General features: G+C 49.7%; 2 pseudogenes; both read right to left on the bottom strand.

Moving 5' to 3' along the window:
* Positions 1–2,519: 2,519 nt before the first annotated feature.
* LOC105079277 (microtubule-associated serine/threonine-protein kinase 2 pseudogene) lies at positions 2,520–9,619 on the bottom strand (annotated as a pseudogene).
* Positions 9,620–14,037: 4,418 nt separating this feature from the next.
* Positions 14,038–15,916, bottom strand: LOC105079252 (heterogeneous nuclear ribonucleoprotein H2-like; annotated as a pseudogene).
* Between the last annotated feature and the right edge of the window lie 1,683 nt (positions 15,917–17,599).

The raw sequence follows: 17,599 nt of genomic DNA, 5'->3' as shown, positions 1-17,599 counted from the left end.
ATGGGAACCCGTTAAAGGATTTCAGCTGGAGACTTGCTTGATCAGATCTGTTCTGGAAAATTACTGTGTCTGTAGTGGGGAGGAGGATGGCAGGGGGGTGTGAGGAGATTAGGTGTTCCTGCCCCTCCTCCGTGGGCGTATCATTTTAACCAGCTTGGGGTGGAACTTTAAAAAAAATTTTTTTGAGGCAATAAGAAATCTATAATATGCTTTAAATGATAAAAATATCTCAACCACCTCTTATTTTTTTAACTTCACATCTGACCTCAGTAACCTGGCTGGGGTTAGGATGTTTTGCTTTTGTTTTTGCTTTTGGAAGTTCTTATCAAATCAGACAGAAGTGGTTTTAAATGAAAGGCAGTCTGTTAAGCTGACATCTGAGGAGGACCAAGTTCCCAAAGTTCCCCAAAGCAGAGCTTTAAAAGCCCGTGGACCATAATGGATAGGGTCTGAGGGTCTGAGGGTCTTTGGCTGACTTTCTCTGCAAGCTCCCCGTGTCCCTGGGCAGCCTCCACAGTGGGCAAACGCCAAGTAGCACTGCTGAGGCAAATAAGGGAGAAAAAATCATTTCCCCCTGGTTTAGATGGGCCCTGAGAACACAGCAATTATCAGACACTATGCTGGGTATTTAATACAAATCATCGCATCTCATTCCTGTAAGGTTGGGGTCAATATCCCCACTTCACAGTTAAAGAGTTAAAGTGACAGAGTTGGGATTCAAACCCAGATCTTTCAGATTCCAAAATCTGGGTTTGTTGGTTTTTTTTTTTTAGCACCACCTTCTATCACTATCATAATTTTCCTCCCTGGAAGCCAGGGAGAGACAGACAGAGAAAGAGCATGATGGCGTTGGGGCCGGGGCTCTGTCCTCATGCAGGTGTGGGGCTGCTTCCAGGGTCCTGACACCAACTCTGCTCACTGCTCCCAGGCACCCTCTCCCTCCCTCCCAAGTTCTGTGTCATGGTTCAAAGGTCCCAGATTGACCTTCCAGAGAGGATCCCAGAAAAAAGGGCAGAGCCAGCTCAGCAGAGGTGAGAAGCCTGTTCTCATCAGCACCAGATTTGCCCCTGTCTCAGCGGATCAGTCACCGCAGCCAGGCCCCATCACCATGATCTCAACCAGATACAGGATTCCTGGGCCCCTTGAAAGATAAAACCCTAATACAGGAAACAGCAAGAGGGAGTTGGGGAGATCAAAACCAGTCAGCTCATAAAAGCGCACAGAGTGGCCCAGACAAAACACAGCTGCTGGCCCATGGCTGGTGTCAGGCCACCAGCAGCACAAGTCCCAGGAGACCGGCCTCTTGAGGCTGGAGCAGGGGTGGTTCTCTCCCCGGGGTCAGCATTAGGAAGTGTTTGTCCCACACTCCCTGGCTCCCCTGGTCCTGCAGGCTGCTTTGCTCAAAACCACCAGAAAGCCTTTTATTTTTGATTGACATATATTTGATTTATACCATTGTGTTAGTTTCTGGTGTATTGCATAGTGATTTGGTATTTTTGCAGATTAAATTCCATTATAGGTTATTGCAAGATACCGGTGTAATTCCCTGTGCTGTACAGTTTATCTCTGTTTCCTTTTATTGCCGAGTCAAGTGCTCATAATGAAGTGCAGCTTTCAAGAATGCGGAGGGGGTGATTTTTTAAAATAATATAGGAAAAGAAGAAATAGAACACGTGAACTTCCCATCTTCACGCTCCAGCCACACTGGCCCCGTTTGGATCCACAGATGGGCTGTGCGCTCTTTTTCACTTTTCGGCATGGAACTCCCTTCCTTCCTCTCACCAGCCCAACTCCTGTTTCCCTCTTAGGTCTAATACTTTTTATAAAAATGACAGCACACTTGTGAGGGGTGGGGGTTGAAAAAACTGTCATGCAGAAAGTATAATCAAACAAACACACCCATACTGCTCCCCAGCAGCACTGATTAATGTGAACATCTGGTCACAGTGTGTGTCTGAGTCTGTGTGTATGTGTGTGTGTACAAACAAAACGTTTCAGATAAAGTTGGCATCCCCTTGTTAATAACATGGATTAATATCTCTCCCTCCGGGATGTATGTATACATGTATGTACATGTGTGTCTAGTGTGTGTGTTTATATTATTTACACAAATAGTCATTACTGTGCATATTGAAATGAAACCTGTTACTTCCACTCTCTAGTTTTCAAATCTCTCCATGTTGGTATTTGTAGCACTAACTGATCTGTTTAAGCAGCTGTGTTCACGTTATTTATTCCTCTGTTGTTAAATTTTAGGTCGTCCCCAACATTTCACTGTGACAACCAATACTGCAAGAAACTCCATGCAGAAATTTCCTCGTGCACTTCTTCAAGGGTTTCTTAAGATGTGTATTTAGAACTGGAATTGCTGGATTGAAGGGTAAAGATTTTCAAGATATTTCAAGATTGCCTGGTTGACTTCCAAAGTGGTTTCACCAGTCTATACTCCCTCCAGCGGTTTATACGAGTTCCCACATCCACGTACCTTCATCAGCGTCAGTATTGCCAGAATGTGCACACGTTTCCCAAGCTAATAGGCTAGACGTTGTATTTCACTCTTCTTTTCCATTACCCTTTCCAGGATTCCATGCGAATTTAAGCTACTCACTGCTTTGTTAACTGCCTTCTGCCCTTAATATATCGTAGACATCGTCTCATGTGAATAAATACTCTCCCATATAATGTTAAGGTGTATTGTTTTGTACATCTGTTCCACTGTTTATTTAACAAATGCCCTGCCTCTGGACATTTACCTTTATGTTTACAAGAGTCTGATATTATAAACAGCACATGGGAGCTCATACAGCAGAGTGGTGAAAGGATGGACTTTCTTAGATTCAGACAAAATCTGGCTTTCATCTGGGACCCACTTGCCAGCTGTGCAGCTCTGGGCAGGACCCTCTGAGATGCCCATCTTCCAGGATCTCATGGTACAACAGGTGGCTAAAGTTTAGCCTCCAAAACCAGCTACTGTTTGAATCCTGGGTTCTGCCACTTGCTAGCTGTGTGGCCTTAGGAAAGCCCCTTAGTGTCTCTGTGCCACTGTTTCCTTATATGTAAAACTGGACATAATAATAGGACCTACCTCAGAGGGTCACTGGAAGGTGGATGCAATACAATGGATGATTTTAGTACCGTCTGGCACAGACGAATATCTAGCATTGGTTAGAAGCCTACCATTCAAGCCTGACAAATAAAATAGAATTTGGGTACCAAGTGGATCTGCACTGTCAAGTTCGATCTGCCCAGATGGAAAAGATGTGGCTCAGAGGAGTCAGTGATTGGCCCAAGGTCACACAGCTAGCTGCTGTCTGTTTGACTCGTGGAAACAAAATGAGGGCGGCCACAGGTGTGCATTCTCTGGAACTTCGAGCATGTCAGGATAGGCCAGCTGGAATGAGAGGATTTGTAAACAAGAAGCCCCATCCCTCCGCATGCTTCATCCCACGGAGTCCAAACAGCAGTTCTTCCCCGTGGGTGGTCTGGCAGCATTTGCTGGCTCACTGGTCACCCTTTGTGGATGTGGATTTGCTCCAGGGCACGACAGGGTGGATGTCAACTTGAGGCTTTTAGCACTTTGTCACCAAGGCCGGATGCTAGGGCGGTGGAGGTGCAAAGGCCGGTGCATTCTGCTCACTGCTGAGTAACAGGAGAGCCTGATCCATGACTGACGCCACTGATTAATCAAAAGCTCTAATTGTCTGTCTGAGAATCCTCAGGGAGATGGAGGGCTCGCAGTTAAGATAAGCAAGTTGTAGGCAGCATGCAACCTGCATGATCTTGAACATCTTGTTGCTGCTCAGGTGATTTATCATCTCTCAGGAGCAGGCTGGGTTGCACCTGACCTGATGCCTGCTCAGCCCGGGCACCGCCCCATGCAGGCGCAGTCCAGGGGGTTCCATCCCTGGTGCTGCCAATAGTAGGTAGTCCGGGGTCGAGAACTGGGACTGTAGGTTTTCCCTCTCCGAGGGTCCTTTCTCCCACTGTGTTCGACTTTTTGGAATATTTCCTGGGGTTTTTGTCACTGAAATGAGCAATAAAGACCTTTCCAAAAAGCAATAGATATAGTTTTCCTTTTTGGTGAAACCACTTTGGAGATTAACTGGGCAATCTTGAAATGAACAAGAATCTTTCCAAAAAGCAATAGATACAGTTTGCCTTTCCTTTATTTTATTTATTTATTTTTTTGATGGTTTCCAAGAGTATGTATTATACAGGTCTGAGTGCAAGAAATGGCGAACAACTGCTATGTTTGCTTTAAAAACTCATCGGGTGCCAATGCCAAGTCCTAATGCTTCTGAGGGCCCCCTGGGTCTCTGCCCTTCTGGAGCAGGCTGCGCCCGGGCTCCTGGGTGAGGGGGCAGCTTTTGCATGGAACGTCCTGCCTCCTGTCACCTGAGGCATCAGGCACTTTGGTGATGCCCAGAGCTGGCTCCTCTTTCTCTCTTTGTGCACACTGAGGCTCCCAGAGCCAGCTTTGGCTGGGAACCTCACAAAGCAGATGGGCCACTCCAGGGGCACTGGGTGGCCATGACTTCCCCTCCTGTCTGGGAGACAGGTTTGTAGGGTGGACTGAAGTTGTTGCTTCCAAATCCTGGGCCAGCCCACCTTCTGTTGTTGCCCTTCTGCTTGGGGATGCCATCTCAGGGCCCTCGATAAGGAATTTCCAGGACCATGGGCCCAGCTCTCCAGAAGTAGAGGCAGCAGAGCAACCGGTGGGGATGAGTCCTGAAGAGCTCGGACAAAGTGCTGTTAGTGCCTGGGTGTAGAGGTCCTGGGGCCTCCCAGCAGCCTTCAGCAGGGATGGGGTCTGTGGGTCCAGCCCTACCCAGGCTGGGGGCTGATGACTAGGGGCTAGCAGCCTCTTCAAAGGCCTGTAGGATCCCAAGCCTCTTCTGGGGACACTAGGGCCTTCCATTTTGGGACATCCCAGTGTGACCCCTGTCAATAGGCCTGGGTCCCCTGGGCCCTGGCTCCTGAGGTCCCTGGGCAAGAAGGCATTCTCTTCCTCACCTTCTCCTGCTCCTCTGAGGGGTGGATCCTGGCCTACTTCTGGGTTAGGTACCGAGCTTGGCTCCTGCACACCTTGGCTATTCTCAGGCCCCTCATCAGTGTCATCCTCTGAAGAGTCGACCTCTCGGATGGCTTCCTGTTTCTGCAGTGACTCTCGCTGTTCAGCCCGGTCTTGGCAGAGGGTACCCAGGGCCCACGAGGGAGCCGGCTGCAGCACTCCCTTCCCCGGCAGCGCCCCCTTCCCAGACAGCACACTCCTGGTCCCAACTACCTCCAGAGGGCTGACTTCCCTGGGTGGCAGTTCCTTCTTTAGCTCAGGGTAGGGCAGGTCAAGGCTATGTTTCCGAGAAGTGGCAAGCTTCTTCTCAGAAGCAGCAAGTGCAGCCGCCAGTTTCTCAGCTGACTGTACCCTCTTAAGTAGTGGTGAGCGGGGTGGCTCCACGCTCTTGGGTCGGGAGAGTTGCCGGCCTAAGGGAGGTGACAAGTGAAGCTTGGCAGGGAAGGCCTGGGCTCCGTGGCCAGACAGGGGTGATGGGGAACGCTGGGGTGAGGCTGCTGTTGGTGGAGAAGGGCTGTGGGCCAGGGGTGACAGCGGGATGCTGCCCGCTGACTTGCGCCGTGGAGAGCGGTACTGGCGCTGGAGCTTGGGTGCCAGACCATGCAGGGAGCTGGGCCGCGCGTGACCGGAGCTGGCTGGAGAACTGGGCACGCTGGAGCTGGGGGAGCTGCTGTGTGATGAATTCCCCCCCACTGAATGCACAGCATCAGGGGTCACCTCGTAGCCCTGAGTGGGAGATCGGGGGGGAAAGGCTGTGGCTATGTGTGGGAGAGCCTGGCCCAATCTCCCCTGATGACAAGGAACAGTTAAGGGAAGGAAGACTGCGGCTGATGTGGAGCAGGGAGGCCTGCTTGGTGATCTTCCGGAATAGGGAGCTCCTTTCTCTGCTTTCTTGCCCATCCTTGCTCCAGCTCCGCTTGCTCCTTTGGGCCATCTTAGCCTTGTAGCTGCCCTTCCGAGCTGGCCCCACTTTAATGGATGTGTTCTCCGGGGAGTTGCTGAAATAGGCACCTTATTTCCACTCTTCAGGATTAGTTCCACCACCTCTGTGTGTACCAGCCCGTGCACAGGCTCCACATTGACATGGGCAATGAGGTCCCCCGATGAAGCCCTGCGTCACTGGCTGGACCTCCGTCCTCCACATGCCATACCACATGGTGCACGGTGTAGACGTCCGAATCACCCATGTAGACACAGATGGCCCACAGGGTGAAGCCATACTTCTTGCCAGCTCGGTGGATGATGATGGGGGGCCTTGAGCTGCTGAGCGCTGGCAAGAAGTCTCTGCTTGGAGAAGAGTCCCTGGATGACGGGTTGGATGACTGGGAATGTGGGGACATGGGGCTGGCCAGTGGAGAGCAGGTGTGGTGCTCCACAGGAATGAGAAGGGACAGGGCTGTGGCCAAGGCGGACTCGATCACTTTGTTGACGGGGTGAGTGATGTGCTTTTCTATCAAGTCCCCAGAGAGCAGCCAGTAGCGGGCCCTGCACACCGCCAGGTCACTGATGGCCTTGGCTGTGGCTCCCTCAGCCGGCTGTGGGGTCCCACGGCCTCCTTGAGTCTCCACACCTGTAGGCCAACTAAGCAGTGAGACCTGCAGTGCAGTTGAGCCTCCCCTCCCCGCCGTGTCCTCCAGCCTACGCCCTCTGGGCACCTGCTGGTTCATACCTGGGCTGGAAGCACCTCTCTGGCCAACAGGCTCTGCATCCAGCTTCAGCCGCCACTCCACCAGCTGTTCAGGGGCAGGCACGGGTCCCCCTTCTCCAGACGGGGGTGTCAGAAGCCATGCGTCCTCCGGCTGCTGCCTCCTGGGGGTGCCTCTGGCCTCCTCGGTGCCCTCAGGGAAGCGAGGCGTATCCAGGAGGCCTGAGCAGTGGCGACGCACGGTCAGCGCAGGGCTCAAGTCACTCTCCGTGTGGGATGACTCCGACACTGACAGCCGGTTCCGTAAGATCTCCGGGGAGCCGACCATCCAGCCCCGGTCTCGGCCCCTCAGCCCTGCCAGGCCCTCCAAGCGGTCCTCCTTCTCCTCGCTCAGGCTGCGCTTGGTGGGGGGCAGCGTCCGGCGCTCCTCGAGCAGGGAGAGCCACTCCATGATGCTGTACACCTTGCTGAACCTTGGGGAGCAGGAAGAAAACTGGCGGATCTCAAGGCAGCCATCCTCACTCACTTCCTCCTCGTACTCCGAGTCCACGTGGTGGTATCACTCTGAGTGGGGGTCAAAGTAGCTGGTATCATCCTCTGACTCCAGCTGAGGAATAAATTCGGCTTTCTGGCGAAGAAGTCCTGTCCAGTCCAGACCAGTAACGAATGGGTGCTGCTTCACCTCACAGGCACTGCCTGTACCCAGTCTCTCCAGAGGGTTCTGGTGGAGCAGGTTAGACGTGAGGTCCTGAGCGTCCGGAGGCAGGGCATCATCCCCCTCGGGCCATACAATCTCATCACTGATCACTTGCCCAAAGAGCTCCTCCAGAATGTCTCCAAAGAAAGGGACGCAACCCACCAGGAACTCATACAGGATTATGCCCATGGCCCACCAGTCCACTGGCTTCCCACAGGCCTGATGCAGGATCACCTCAGGCGCGATGTACTCCGGGGTCCCGCATACCTGCTTGTCCAGGAACTCCTGAGCATCCTTTTCAATGTGGCCCTCATACAAGTTTGTGGTCAGACTCATGAGGCCAATTTTAGAAAGGCCAAAGTCAGTGAGCTTGATGTGCCCCACAGATGTAGTCAGCAGGTTGTCAGGCTTGAGGTCACGGTGCACGATGCCATAGTTGTGTAAGTACTCCAGGGCGAGCACGGTTTCTGCAAAGTACAGGCGCACCATGGCCACAGGCAGGGCCCCGATGTTCTTCAGCAGAGTGGCACAGTCCCCTCCTTCGACACACTCCATCACCATGAACAGGTGGCTCTTGGTCTCAAAGGAGCAGAACATGCTGACCACAAAGGGGTTCTCAGCAAAAGTCAGTACGTCTTGCTCCCCGAAGACCTGCTGGATCTGACTCCACAGGATCAGGTTCTGCTTGCTGATCTTCTTCATGGCAAAGCACTGTCGGGTGGACTTTGCCTCACCGGGAATACAGCCCCATAAGCGCCATTGCTGATGAGCTTAATGGTTTCGAAGACCTCTTCAGAGGGTGTCTTCTTAGATGTCAGAGAAGCCCCATGGCCCTCAACTGAATCATCTGTCTCCGGTGTGTCAGGACTGTCATAGCTGCTTAACTGGGCCATTTCCTCTAGTGGATCCCGTGGCCCAATTGGCTAACGATGTAGCGGGGAATGTCACATTTAATCCCTTGTCCCTCTCTGGCGTGGCCCTCAGCTGCTTCTAACAGGTGGTAGAACTCCAGGGTCAAACTCCAGGCACTCCAGGAGGCGCGCTGGTCAGGCAATGACAATCATCAGCTTTTTCACCAGCTGCATCACAAGAGCCAATTCTGAACTCTCTCAGCGCTCGTGAGCATCTTGCAGGAGTTTTTCTAAATTCTCTTGAAGTTCGTAGAAGTAGCGTGAGGTAATGAGGTCACTCCGAGATTTATCCAGGCAGTCTTGGGCCATCTCAATCACCTGATGATGGATAAAGCTCAAGGTTCTGTCTGCCAAGGGCAACACGCTGTCTGGAGTGTTGGAGGAAATGAACTCTGCTAGACGCTCTTGCATTTGTGCGGTGGCCTTGGGGAATCTTTCTTTGTATACATGATTCATCATTATTATTTCACTGTCAAAGGAAACTGGTGACCGTCCAGGGCTGAGACTGCAGGAGCGGGGCCGCAGGGCCGGGGACTACCGACCCTCCTCATCGGGCACACTCGCTGTGCTGAAATGCTTTGTCAGGAAGTGCAGCTCATCGGCTGTAGGCTGGAAGGGCAACTGGTGCCGCTTTTCCTGGGAGGAGCATGATAGTGAGACGGTACAGCTGGGAGTGTTGGTTGCATAGCCTGAAGAAGGGATTGGCCAAAGACTAGCGCCGCCCATCAGTCCAGACAAAGAAACAGCCAGGCTTCCTCTCTGTAACTGACAGTCATCCTAAGTTGCCGTTGAAGTTTAGCTTTTCCAGTGGATGAAAATATGTCAGGATTACTGAGCTTCCTGAAGAGCAGGGTTCTAAGTCCAGTTATCACATCCTGCTCCTTGACTTCGGGCCCTGTGGGCCCGGTCCAGTCCGCTCCTCCAGTCGCTGCCTCCTGGGCGGCCCTCGCCGGCGCAGGGGTAGAGGCTGGGGCTGGGGCAGCTCTGCCGCCCGCTGAGCCCCATCCTCCCGGCGGGCGGCTGGCGGCGGCGGCGGCGGCAGCAGCTCCGTTTCATTTCTGTGGTTGGGCCCCGCCGGCTTCAGGGCCGCGACTGTCCCGGCCCCGCACGGCCCCGGGTCGCAGCGTTGCCGCTCCAACCACCTCCCGCGGTCACCATGGCTGGGCGGGCGCCCGAAGCCCCAGACCCCAGCCCGCAGCGCCTCCGCGCTTCCTGGGACCTCAAGCGCCGCGGCCTCCTCGGTGCTCCTTATGGAGGCAGCAGAAACGCCGCAGCCTAGTCTCCCACCCCGCACACGCTCAGCCGACCATCAGCCGCTGGCTCCACTGCCCGCCGCCACCACCTCCATCGCCAGCCGCCGATGCCCCCGTCTCCACCGCCTGCCGCCGCCGTCGCCTCCGTCTCCACCGCCAGCCGCCGCCGCTACCGCCGTCTCCACCGCCAGCCGCCTCCACCTTCGCCTACACTGCCTGCCGCCGCCGTCTCCACTGCCTGCCGCCGCTGCCGTCTCCACCGCCCCCCCGCCAGCCTTGCCTTTCCTTTAAATCACTTGAGTATCGAAGATTATCCAAACAGAAGATTATCCAAATATAGGGATCTGGCAAACAAGATTTCAAGCTTCTTTTCAATCCCATATCCCTATGGGAAGTTACGGAGGAAAAGTGCTCTAAGAATCTGTAAACCCTAGACACGTTCATCACTGTCAACACTTTTCTCTGGTTACAATTATAAGAAGTGCTTGAACTCGTATTTTGTTAAGTTGGAAAATGTCTCTCCTGTTCAAGACCCTTCAAAAAAAATAGTATATGTATATATTTTCTTATATATATATATTTTATATATAAGTATTTTGTTTATAGATCCTATTACACATATGTGTGTGTATGTAAATTGTTTAATTAAAAATCCCCCTCTCACCCCCTTCCCTCCTCTTAAGTCATTCTCCTCTGTTGGATTTGAGGTCAACTTTAAAATTCACAGTTGACCACTAAAAATACATTAAAAAGCCAAAACGCTTAATGTGTCCACTTTAAGTTTTCAGTACTTTTTAACAGTCCGGTTAAGAGTTGTGTCTGGGAGGAAAGAAGCTGTAGAGTTGGGGAGACTGAAGACAGAGTAGAGATGGGGTGGGGCCGCTGGGGCCCAAGTCCTGAGGAGACCAGGAGGTGGGGGTGGGAGGCAGGCTGGCCCTGATGAAGAGGAAAGGCAGGAGGAGCCAGGTGACTGGCGGGTAAGTTTGTGGATCAAGTAGGAAACGAAGACAGATAATGCTCTTGCCTCAAGTTTCTCCCTGTAGAGACTGAGGCAGGTTCTTGGGGAGCAGGGAAAGCCCGCCCTGTAGCTGGTGATGGGAAGAAGGAGGCTTCTAGATATGCGTGCGCCCACAAAAGTTGGTATTAAAAATCTCCTATGATGACGTTAAGGAAGTATCAGGCAGTGCGGCAAATCACATCGGCCACAAAACCTCTGCTCCTCCCACACATGAGTGGGGCTCGCTCTCCTCCCGTGACCCTTCAGTGGCTTACATGACAGGTGGATGGTGGCAGAGGTGATGCTGCCTCACTTCCGAGGCTCCTTGAGGAGCAGCTGGTAGATCTCTGCCTCAGCCTCAAACACCGGTTCTGGGGGGCTCTCAGCCATGCAGACATCCTCCCCCCAACCCCCGATTGCCACCCTGGAGAGGCCTCTCTGAGGATCCTGATGGTCCCAGCCTCCCAGCTGTCCCCACTAAGGCACTCGAGGTGCCTTAGATATCAGTGAAGCCCAGACCACATGGTGGCCAACCCTCAATGACCTTAGTCAATCCAGATGAAGAGGACCGCCACCAAGGCTGCCTGAATTCATGACCCACACAATAGAGACCATAAATGGTGGTGGTTTCAACAGCAAATTTGGGGCTAATTGGCTAAGCAGTAATAGTCATCAGAACAAGTAACATCCACTACCGCTGAAAACACCCACCTCCTATGACCTACCAGGTCCACTCCTGGGTAAATATCTAACCAGGTTTGTCTCTATTTGCACCAAAAGACACATGCAAGAAAGGTCATAGCAGCACCATATTCCCAACAGCTGCAAACTGGAAACAACTTGAAAAAGGAAAGACGAGAACTATCTATCGGCTAGATTGGGTCGGATGGAACCTGGAAGAATCAGGGACAAGGCTGGCAGCAGAGGGGCCTGGATTGGCAGTTTGTGGCCTCTTTAGGGGGCTCCCAGTTAGATGGTTGAATGCCAGGTGTGACACGCACTGTCACAGCCAAACACCCACTGGAAGAGGAGGCATCACCTAACACCCCCCAACACCCGCAGCATCATGTATGTATGAGCTAGTGTCCCCCAACCACCCACTCTGCTTGTATTTGCTCTGATCACTGCAGAGTTCACAGTGTTGTGCCTGGTGATAAGAAAGAAGGAAAGAGAGAGAGAAAAGAAGGAGGAGGAGGGAGGCTGGGAGAGAGGGAAGGAAAAAGGAAACACTAGGTCTCTTTCATTTAAGAAACAGACACATAACAAATGATTTCCGCACAACAGGATGGCGAGTGCCGTGTTCCAGGTTTGCACACCACCCTTGTGCTGGTCACTAGACTTCACCTTAAATGCACCACCTATCTTCTGCATCCCTGTTAGAAAGGAAGCTTCTTGAGGGCAGGGACTGTGTTCTACAGAGTTTTCAATTCCCACAGCATCCAGGCCCTTGTGCGTGGTCGCTGCGTCAAGCTTATTTTTAAAAAACTGGATGACTGAATTAAGTCAGAGCCAGCTGGGTTTGTGAGGTCACCCATGAGGTGGCCTTGAGCTGAACCCTCCTTCCTCTGCAGTCAGGTCAGAGGGGATAAGCTTGGGGCTGAGGAAATGAGAGCTCATGAGAAACTAGCCTCTGGTTTGCCGAGTCTGTGGACTGAACTGAAGGTCTGTGGACAGCTCGTTGTGCATCCAAGAACAAATACCCCTTCCCCAGTGATGTTCCATGACGGCCATCACAATGAGATCCAGGCACAATGGTCCATGTAATTATATAGCATCATAGAAAGGCGGCCAAGAAATGGCCCCTGGTCCTGGGGGCTGAGGACCCCCCAGGTAGAAGGGAATACCCAGCAGGTGAGCGGTGTCTTACCTCATCTGCTTTTGGCCTCTAGGGGACCGACTCCCTGGACCCCAGAAAACCTTGGCACCCCTGTGATCTATATCCCACTACCCAATTGCAGTTCAGAAATTGGGTGTGGTTCAGAAACCACACGTGCACACACACACAATGAACAGAATGCAAATTGTGCATGAACTTCATTGATTTCTTAATCATTAACTATCTTTTATCAACCAATTAGAAATGTGCAACTAATATCATAGGGGAGAGGGAGGAGTCCTGGAATGCTAAAAGTCTCAGAAATATAGCTCTGTTTTACTCTCAGATTGTTTTACTCCTAATAGAGAAATTAAAATTTCACATTCAGGACTTATCTGAGCCAACAGAGGGCGTCATTCACCTTTACAAGTCCCTTGAGCACTTTTTTTGGTTGGGAGATGGAGGGGTGACGAGACCCTGAGATGTACTGAATCTAAATGGGCTTTCTGCTGTAGACTAAGGCAGCAGGGTGTGGGTGGTATTGGCAACTGAACAACTAGCATACAGATACATCTAAAATGCCGTATCCCTTTTGCGTGGAGTAGAGTTGAATCAGTTTTCTCTCTTCCATTAAACTCTTTATCTGGCTAGATTGACCTAAGGACATCAGCCAATTCTCTCACCTTTGACACATAGCCGGGAGTTTGGGTTGGGACGCTGTTGACCGTCCCATTTTCCAAACAAGTGGGAGTTTGTTGTGTGTAATCAGGTTATACGTGGGGGTTGGGAGGTTGGGGGTGGGGAGTGAGTGATTCTGGAAAAGGCCACCAGAGGGAGCCAAATGACCGCTTTAGAATCACTCACTGCAGTTTTGGAATTCATCTGTGGGAAGTGGCTTGCTAATACCTTTTGAGCCACCCAATTCCTCCCCGTCTCTCCTTCTCCCCCAGACATTTTTTTAAAAATCAGAAATAACCATAGCGCTAGAAGTGTACATTCTGTATTTTCTTACCGAACAACCCACAGGCTTTAAACAAACAATACTGCCGTGGTGAAATATTTAGCAATGTAAAGATTCTCTCCTCTCTTAGCAGGGAGTAAAATAATTAAAGCAATCTTGCCTTAGAAAATAAATTAGCTGGTAGATGCACAGTGAGCAGCAAATCCAGTCAAGTATATTGGTGGGCTAGGGGAGGGGAGAACGGTTTATGAGTATGGTCATGTATTTTTCAAACAACATTTTAAGCATCTACTTTATTTTTTTATTCGTTTTTAAAAGGAAGATTTATTTAACAAGTTTCACTTAGTACAATACATCTAATGAAAATCACAACACAAGGAAAGATTTAAATCAAAGCCTCAGAACTTCATACAAACAACATGACCAAACTCCTAAAGTATTGGTATGACATCTCAAAATTGTCTTGGAGTTTTTTTTTTTTTAAAAAAAGTAAACATGTACACTCACGTGCCTTACAGGATATTAAACCAAAAAGCTAGAATTAACAAACATGCCAAATGTTTTCACTTTATTATCGTAGACACAGCTCCTATATTTGAGTTTTACAGAAAAGCATGTTTCTCAACACGCATCCAAAGTTTTCAATGGATTGTGGTATAAGAGCAACATTTAACGTAAGTGAACTTGCTTTAACCTAAATATGCTTATTGCTTAGGTACACTCCTACAATGTAACTAACTTGAGGAAAGCTGGAAGTTGTTTTAACAGTTATGGTCAATACTGAACTTTGTTATTACATCCTAGATGAACGTTTCAGTGTTCAAAATTACTGAGCTTGAAGTTTTAAAACAATCTTGACTTCTACTTTACAGTAAGCATGAATCGCAAGCCTGTAATGCAAAACTGTTAAACATAATTTTTGCTTGTTTTCTTTAAAAAAAAAAGAGAGAAAGAAGGAAAGTAAGAAAGAAAGAAAGAAAAAGAAAGAAAGAAAAAGAAAGAAAGAAAGAAAGAAAGAAAGAAAGAAAGAAAGAAAGAAAGAAAGAAAGAAAGAAAAAGAAAACAAAGAAGCTAGCTGACCAAGAGTGATCAGAATCAATGATATTTCCCATTTACCAATCACACTGGATATGCCTGACATCTCTCCCACTCCATTCAACTCCCATAAATGCACAGCTTTTGTTTCTGTTGCAGTTGTTTATTGCTCTTTCTCTCTTAAGCGAGGTTGGACTGATAGTCACTGGAGTTCTCCTGCAGAACTTGGTCATATCCACTCATGCTGCTCTGACCACCATAACCACCTCCGTAGCCACCACTCAGCTGCTGGTTAGCAGGACCCCCGTAACTAGACTGGTTGGATATGCCCATCCCTCCCATCATTTGGCTACCATAAGCACCACCACTTGCCCCTGCTGTAGAATTCAAAAAGAGCTCTACATAGCTGTGATCATAAGCTCCCCCGCTTGTGCCTGTGGTAGAATTCAAGAAGAGCTCCACGTATCTGTGTTGCATGTTAGCTTTGTCTTTTGCCATAGCTGCCACGGCATCTTCATGAGTAGCAAATTCAACATCTGCCTCACCAGTAACTCTGCCATCAGGCCCAATTTCAATGTGTACTCTCATGGGGTTAAAAGGCAAGAAAAAATTGTAAATATCACTCTTGGTGGCTCTGTAAGGTAATCCCCCCATGTGCACACAGTGCCCTGTGGTGCTCTGAAAACTGGACCCACATCTCCATATCTATGATCAGACATTCCTGAAAAACAGTAATTGAGGTCTCTTCCAAATTGATCAGATCCAAAGCCATACCTATCATTATAGCCACCATAATCCTCATAGCCTCCATACCCTCCACCATTGGCACTGCGCCTCATCCTTTCAAACCCAGCCCCTCTGCCAATGCTATTATACCCTCTGCCAGCCCCCCAGCCTATCATAGGGACCTGGCTGCTGCATAGCCATGAGCTTTCAAGGTGGGTTGTAGTGGGGTCGGACTTCAGCTCGGTTACTCTTGAAGATCTCAATGTACCTGTGCCCTATTCTTTCCTTGTGTTTCTTTAAGGCCTTTTCAGCTATCTCCTGGGAAGCAAACTGCACAAAGGCCTCCCCTGTGCTCCGCCCCTGAAAGTCCACCAGCAGTGTCATCCCATTTGGCACAGTTTCCAACCCTGGAAAGAACTGAACAATCTCTTCCTTGCTACAGCCAAATGGGAGTCCTCTAAGCCGGACAAAGCCGTCACTGGCAGTATCAGGACTTTTCGGACCTGTATGCTTCAACACCCAATTCATTTCAACACTGTTGGACTTGAATACTTCAGCATATCTGTGTCCCATGGTTTCTCTGTCCTTCCTCAAAGCCAGCTTCACTTCATCTTCGGATTCAAGTTCAACAAATGCTTCTCCACTTGGTCTGCCTTCTCTGGTGTAGATGAAACGAATACCTGATGTACCATTTTGGATTTTGCAATCGGAGAAGAAGCGCATCACTTCATCGGCTGAGCAGGACCAGGGTAGGCCCCTGATCTTCACCACGAACCCCTCCCTGCCTTCTGTGCCTAGCATCATGGTGTCTGTTGGGCTCTTGGTGGCAAGATCGGCTCAATGTAATTTTGGTGTAGCTCTAACGATACCAGGTAATTTTCCTCTTTCTTCCCTCAAATGGCTATAGCGAGACGTTAGACGACGACCAGAACTACTTCTGCTCACATAAGCGATTGATCACGTGTTAAGCATCTGCTTTAAAGGGGACTTGACAGTGATTTTTCCTTCTTACACTGTGATAAGGCTTGGCTCCACACAGGGAATCACCTAGACAAATACATCTTGCCCAATTCTCTTCTGCTTTAGACACCTAGGAGACTGTATGTCGGGGTCAGGAGCACCCTCCCATAGGCACTGGCTGTGACCAGTCATTCCGTGGCCAGGAGCTGCTAGGGAAATGGTGCATCTGAATTTCAGCCAAGTTCTTAAAATAAGCTCCCCTCCTTCTCGCTACCCATCCTTAAAGCTTTTCAACTCACAGCCAGGGTCTAGTGGGTCCTCCTGAGATCCCACACACTTTGTAACAAATTAGAGTTCCAACTCCATTATATAACCATGTTAAATCTGACTTCCCTTATTAAACTGTCAATGCCTTGAGGAAAGAATTTTGTCTTAATTTTCTCCAGAAAATTTTAGCCCCAAAACCCAGCAGTGTGCAAGGCATACACTAGGAGTTAATCAAGGTGTAAAATAATAAAACATAAGGGCAGGCAAGGACTTCCTCTGTCCCAGCCTCTCTCTAAGCACTAGATATGTGTTAATTCATTTGAATCCTCAGAAACATCCTATGAAATAGGTACTACTGTTAGCTAAATTTTCAAGTTGAAAACACTGACCTCAGATTGATGAGGAGGATTAAGTGACTTGCCCAAGGTCATATGCGCTGTAAGCCAAGACCAGGGTTTGAACCCCAGGACAGTGATGCCACTGCCTGTACCCTTGACCACGATCCCATAAAGAACTGTGCCCGGGAATTGGATGGCATAGATGTACTGGCTTTCTGACTATACACAAAAAACACCAATTAATTCACAATTAACGAAACCCTGTATAGAGTAACATGCATCTCACATCTTAGGTGTGTCGAAGCTACTGTAATGTTAGGACTGCCCCCCCCCCCCCCGATACAATGGCTTAGAGATAAAAATATTTATTTCTAATATAAGAGGCTGGGGTGAGTGTTCTGGGCCAACGGGCAGCTCTCTCCATGTGGTCATCCAGGGACACAGGCTCTTCCATCTGGGGCCCTGCCGTTCTCAAGGACCATGTGGTCCTCTGTGTGGCTGGGACTGGCCCTGTCTTTGAAGAGGACTTGGTCACAAAGACACATGTCACTGCTGGGAAATGAGGTCTTGCTGGGCAGTCATGCACACAGTTACAAGTTCATTACCATGGAAAAAAGCAAACCTGATAGGAAATTAGCTGTCTCCACCACGCTCAGTACTCAAGCCTGTGCCAGTCAACATTTTATTACTCACTTTCATAAGGACAGACGTTATCTGCTTGCTAAATTAGAGGATGACAGCAGTATGGAAAAGGGGGGCGGGGAATCTGATGATAGATGAGGACTTTAAAAAAAAAATCATACCTTAGGAAATGGTTTCTTAGATACGACACCAAAAGCACAAGGAACAAAAGAAAAAAATAGACAAACTAAGACACCATCAAAATTTAAAACTTTTGTATTTCCAAGGACACCATGAAGAA

This window comes from Camelus bactrianus, chromosome 35 (assembly GCF_048773025.1).
Source record: "Camelus bactrianus isolate YW-2024 breed Bactrian camel chromosome 35, ASM4877302v1, whole genome shotgun sequence".
NCBI lineage: Eukaryota > Metazoa > Chordata > Mammalia > Artiodactyla > Camelidae > Camelus > Camelus bactrianus.
The sequence above is the reverse complement of the archived record's forward strand: the minus strand, read 5'-3'. Positions and strand labels throughout refer to the sequence as shown.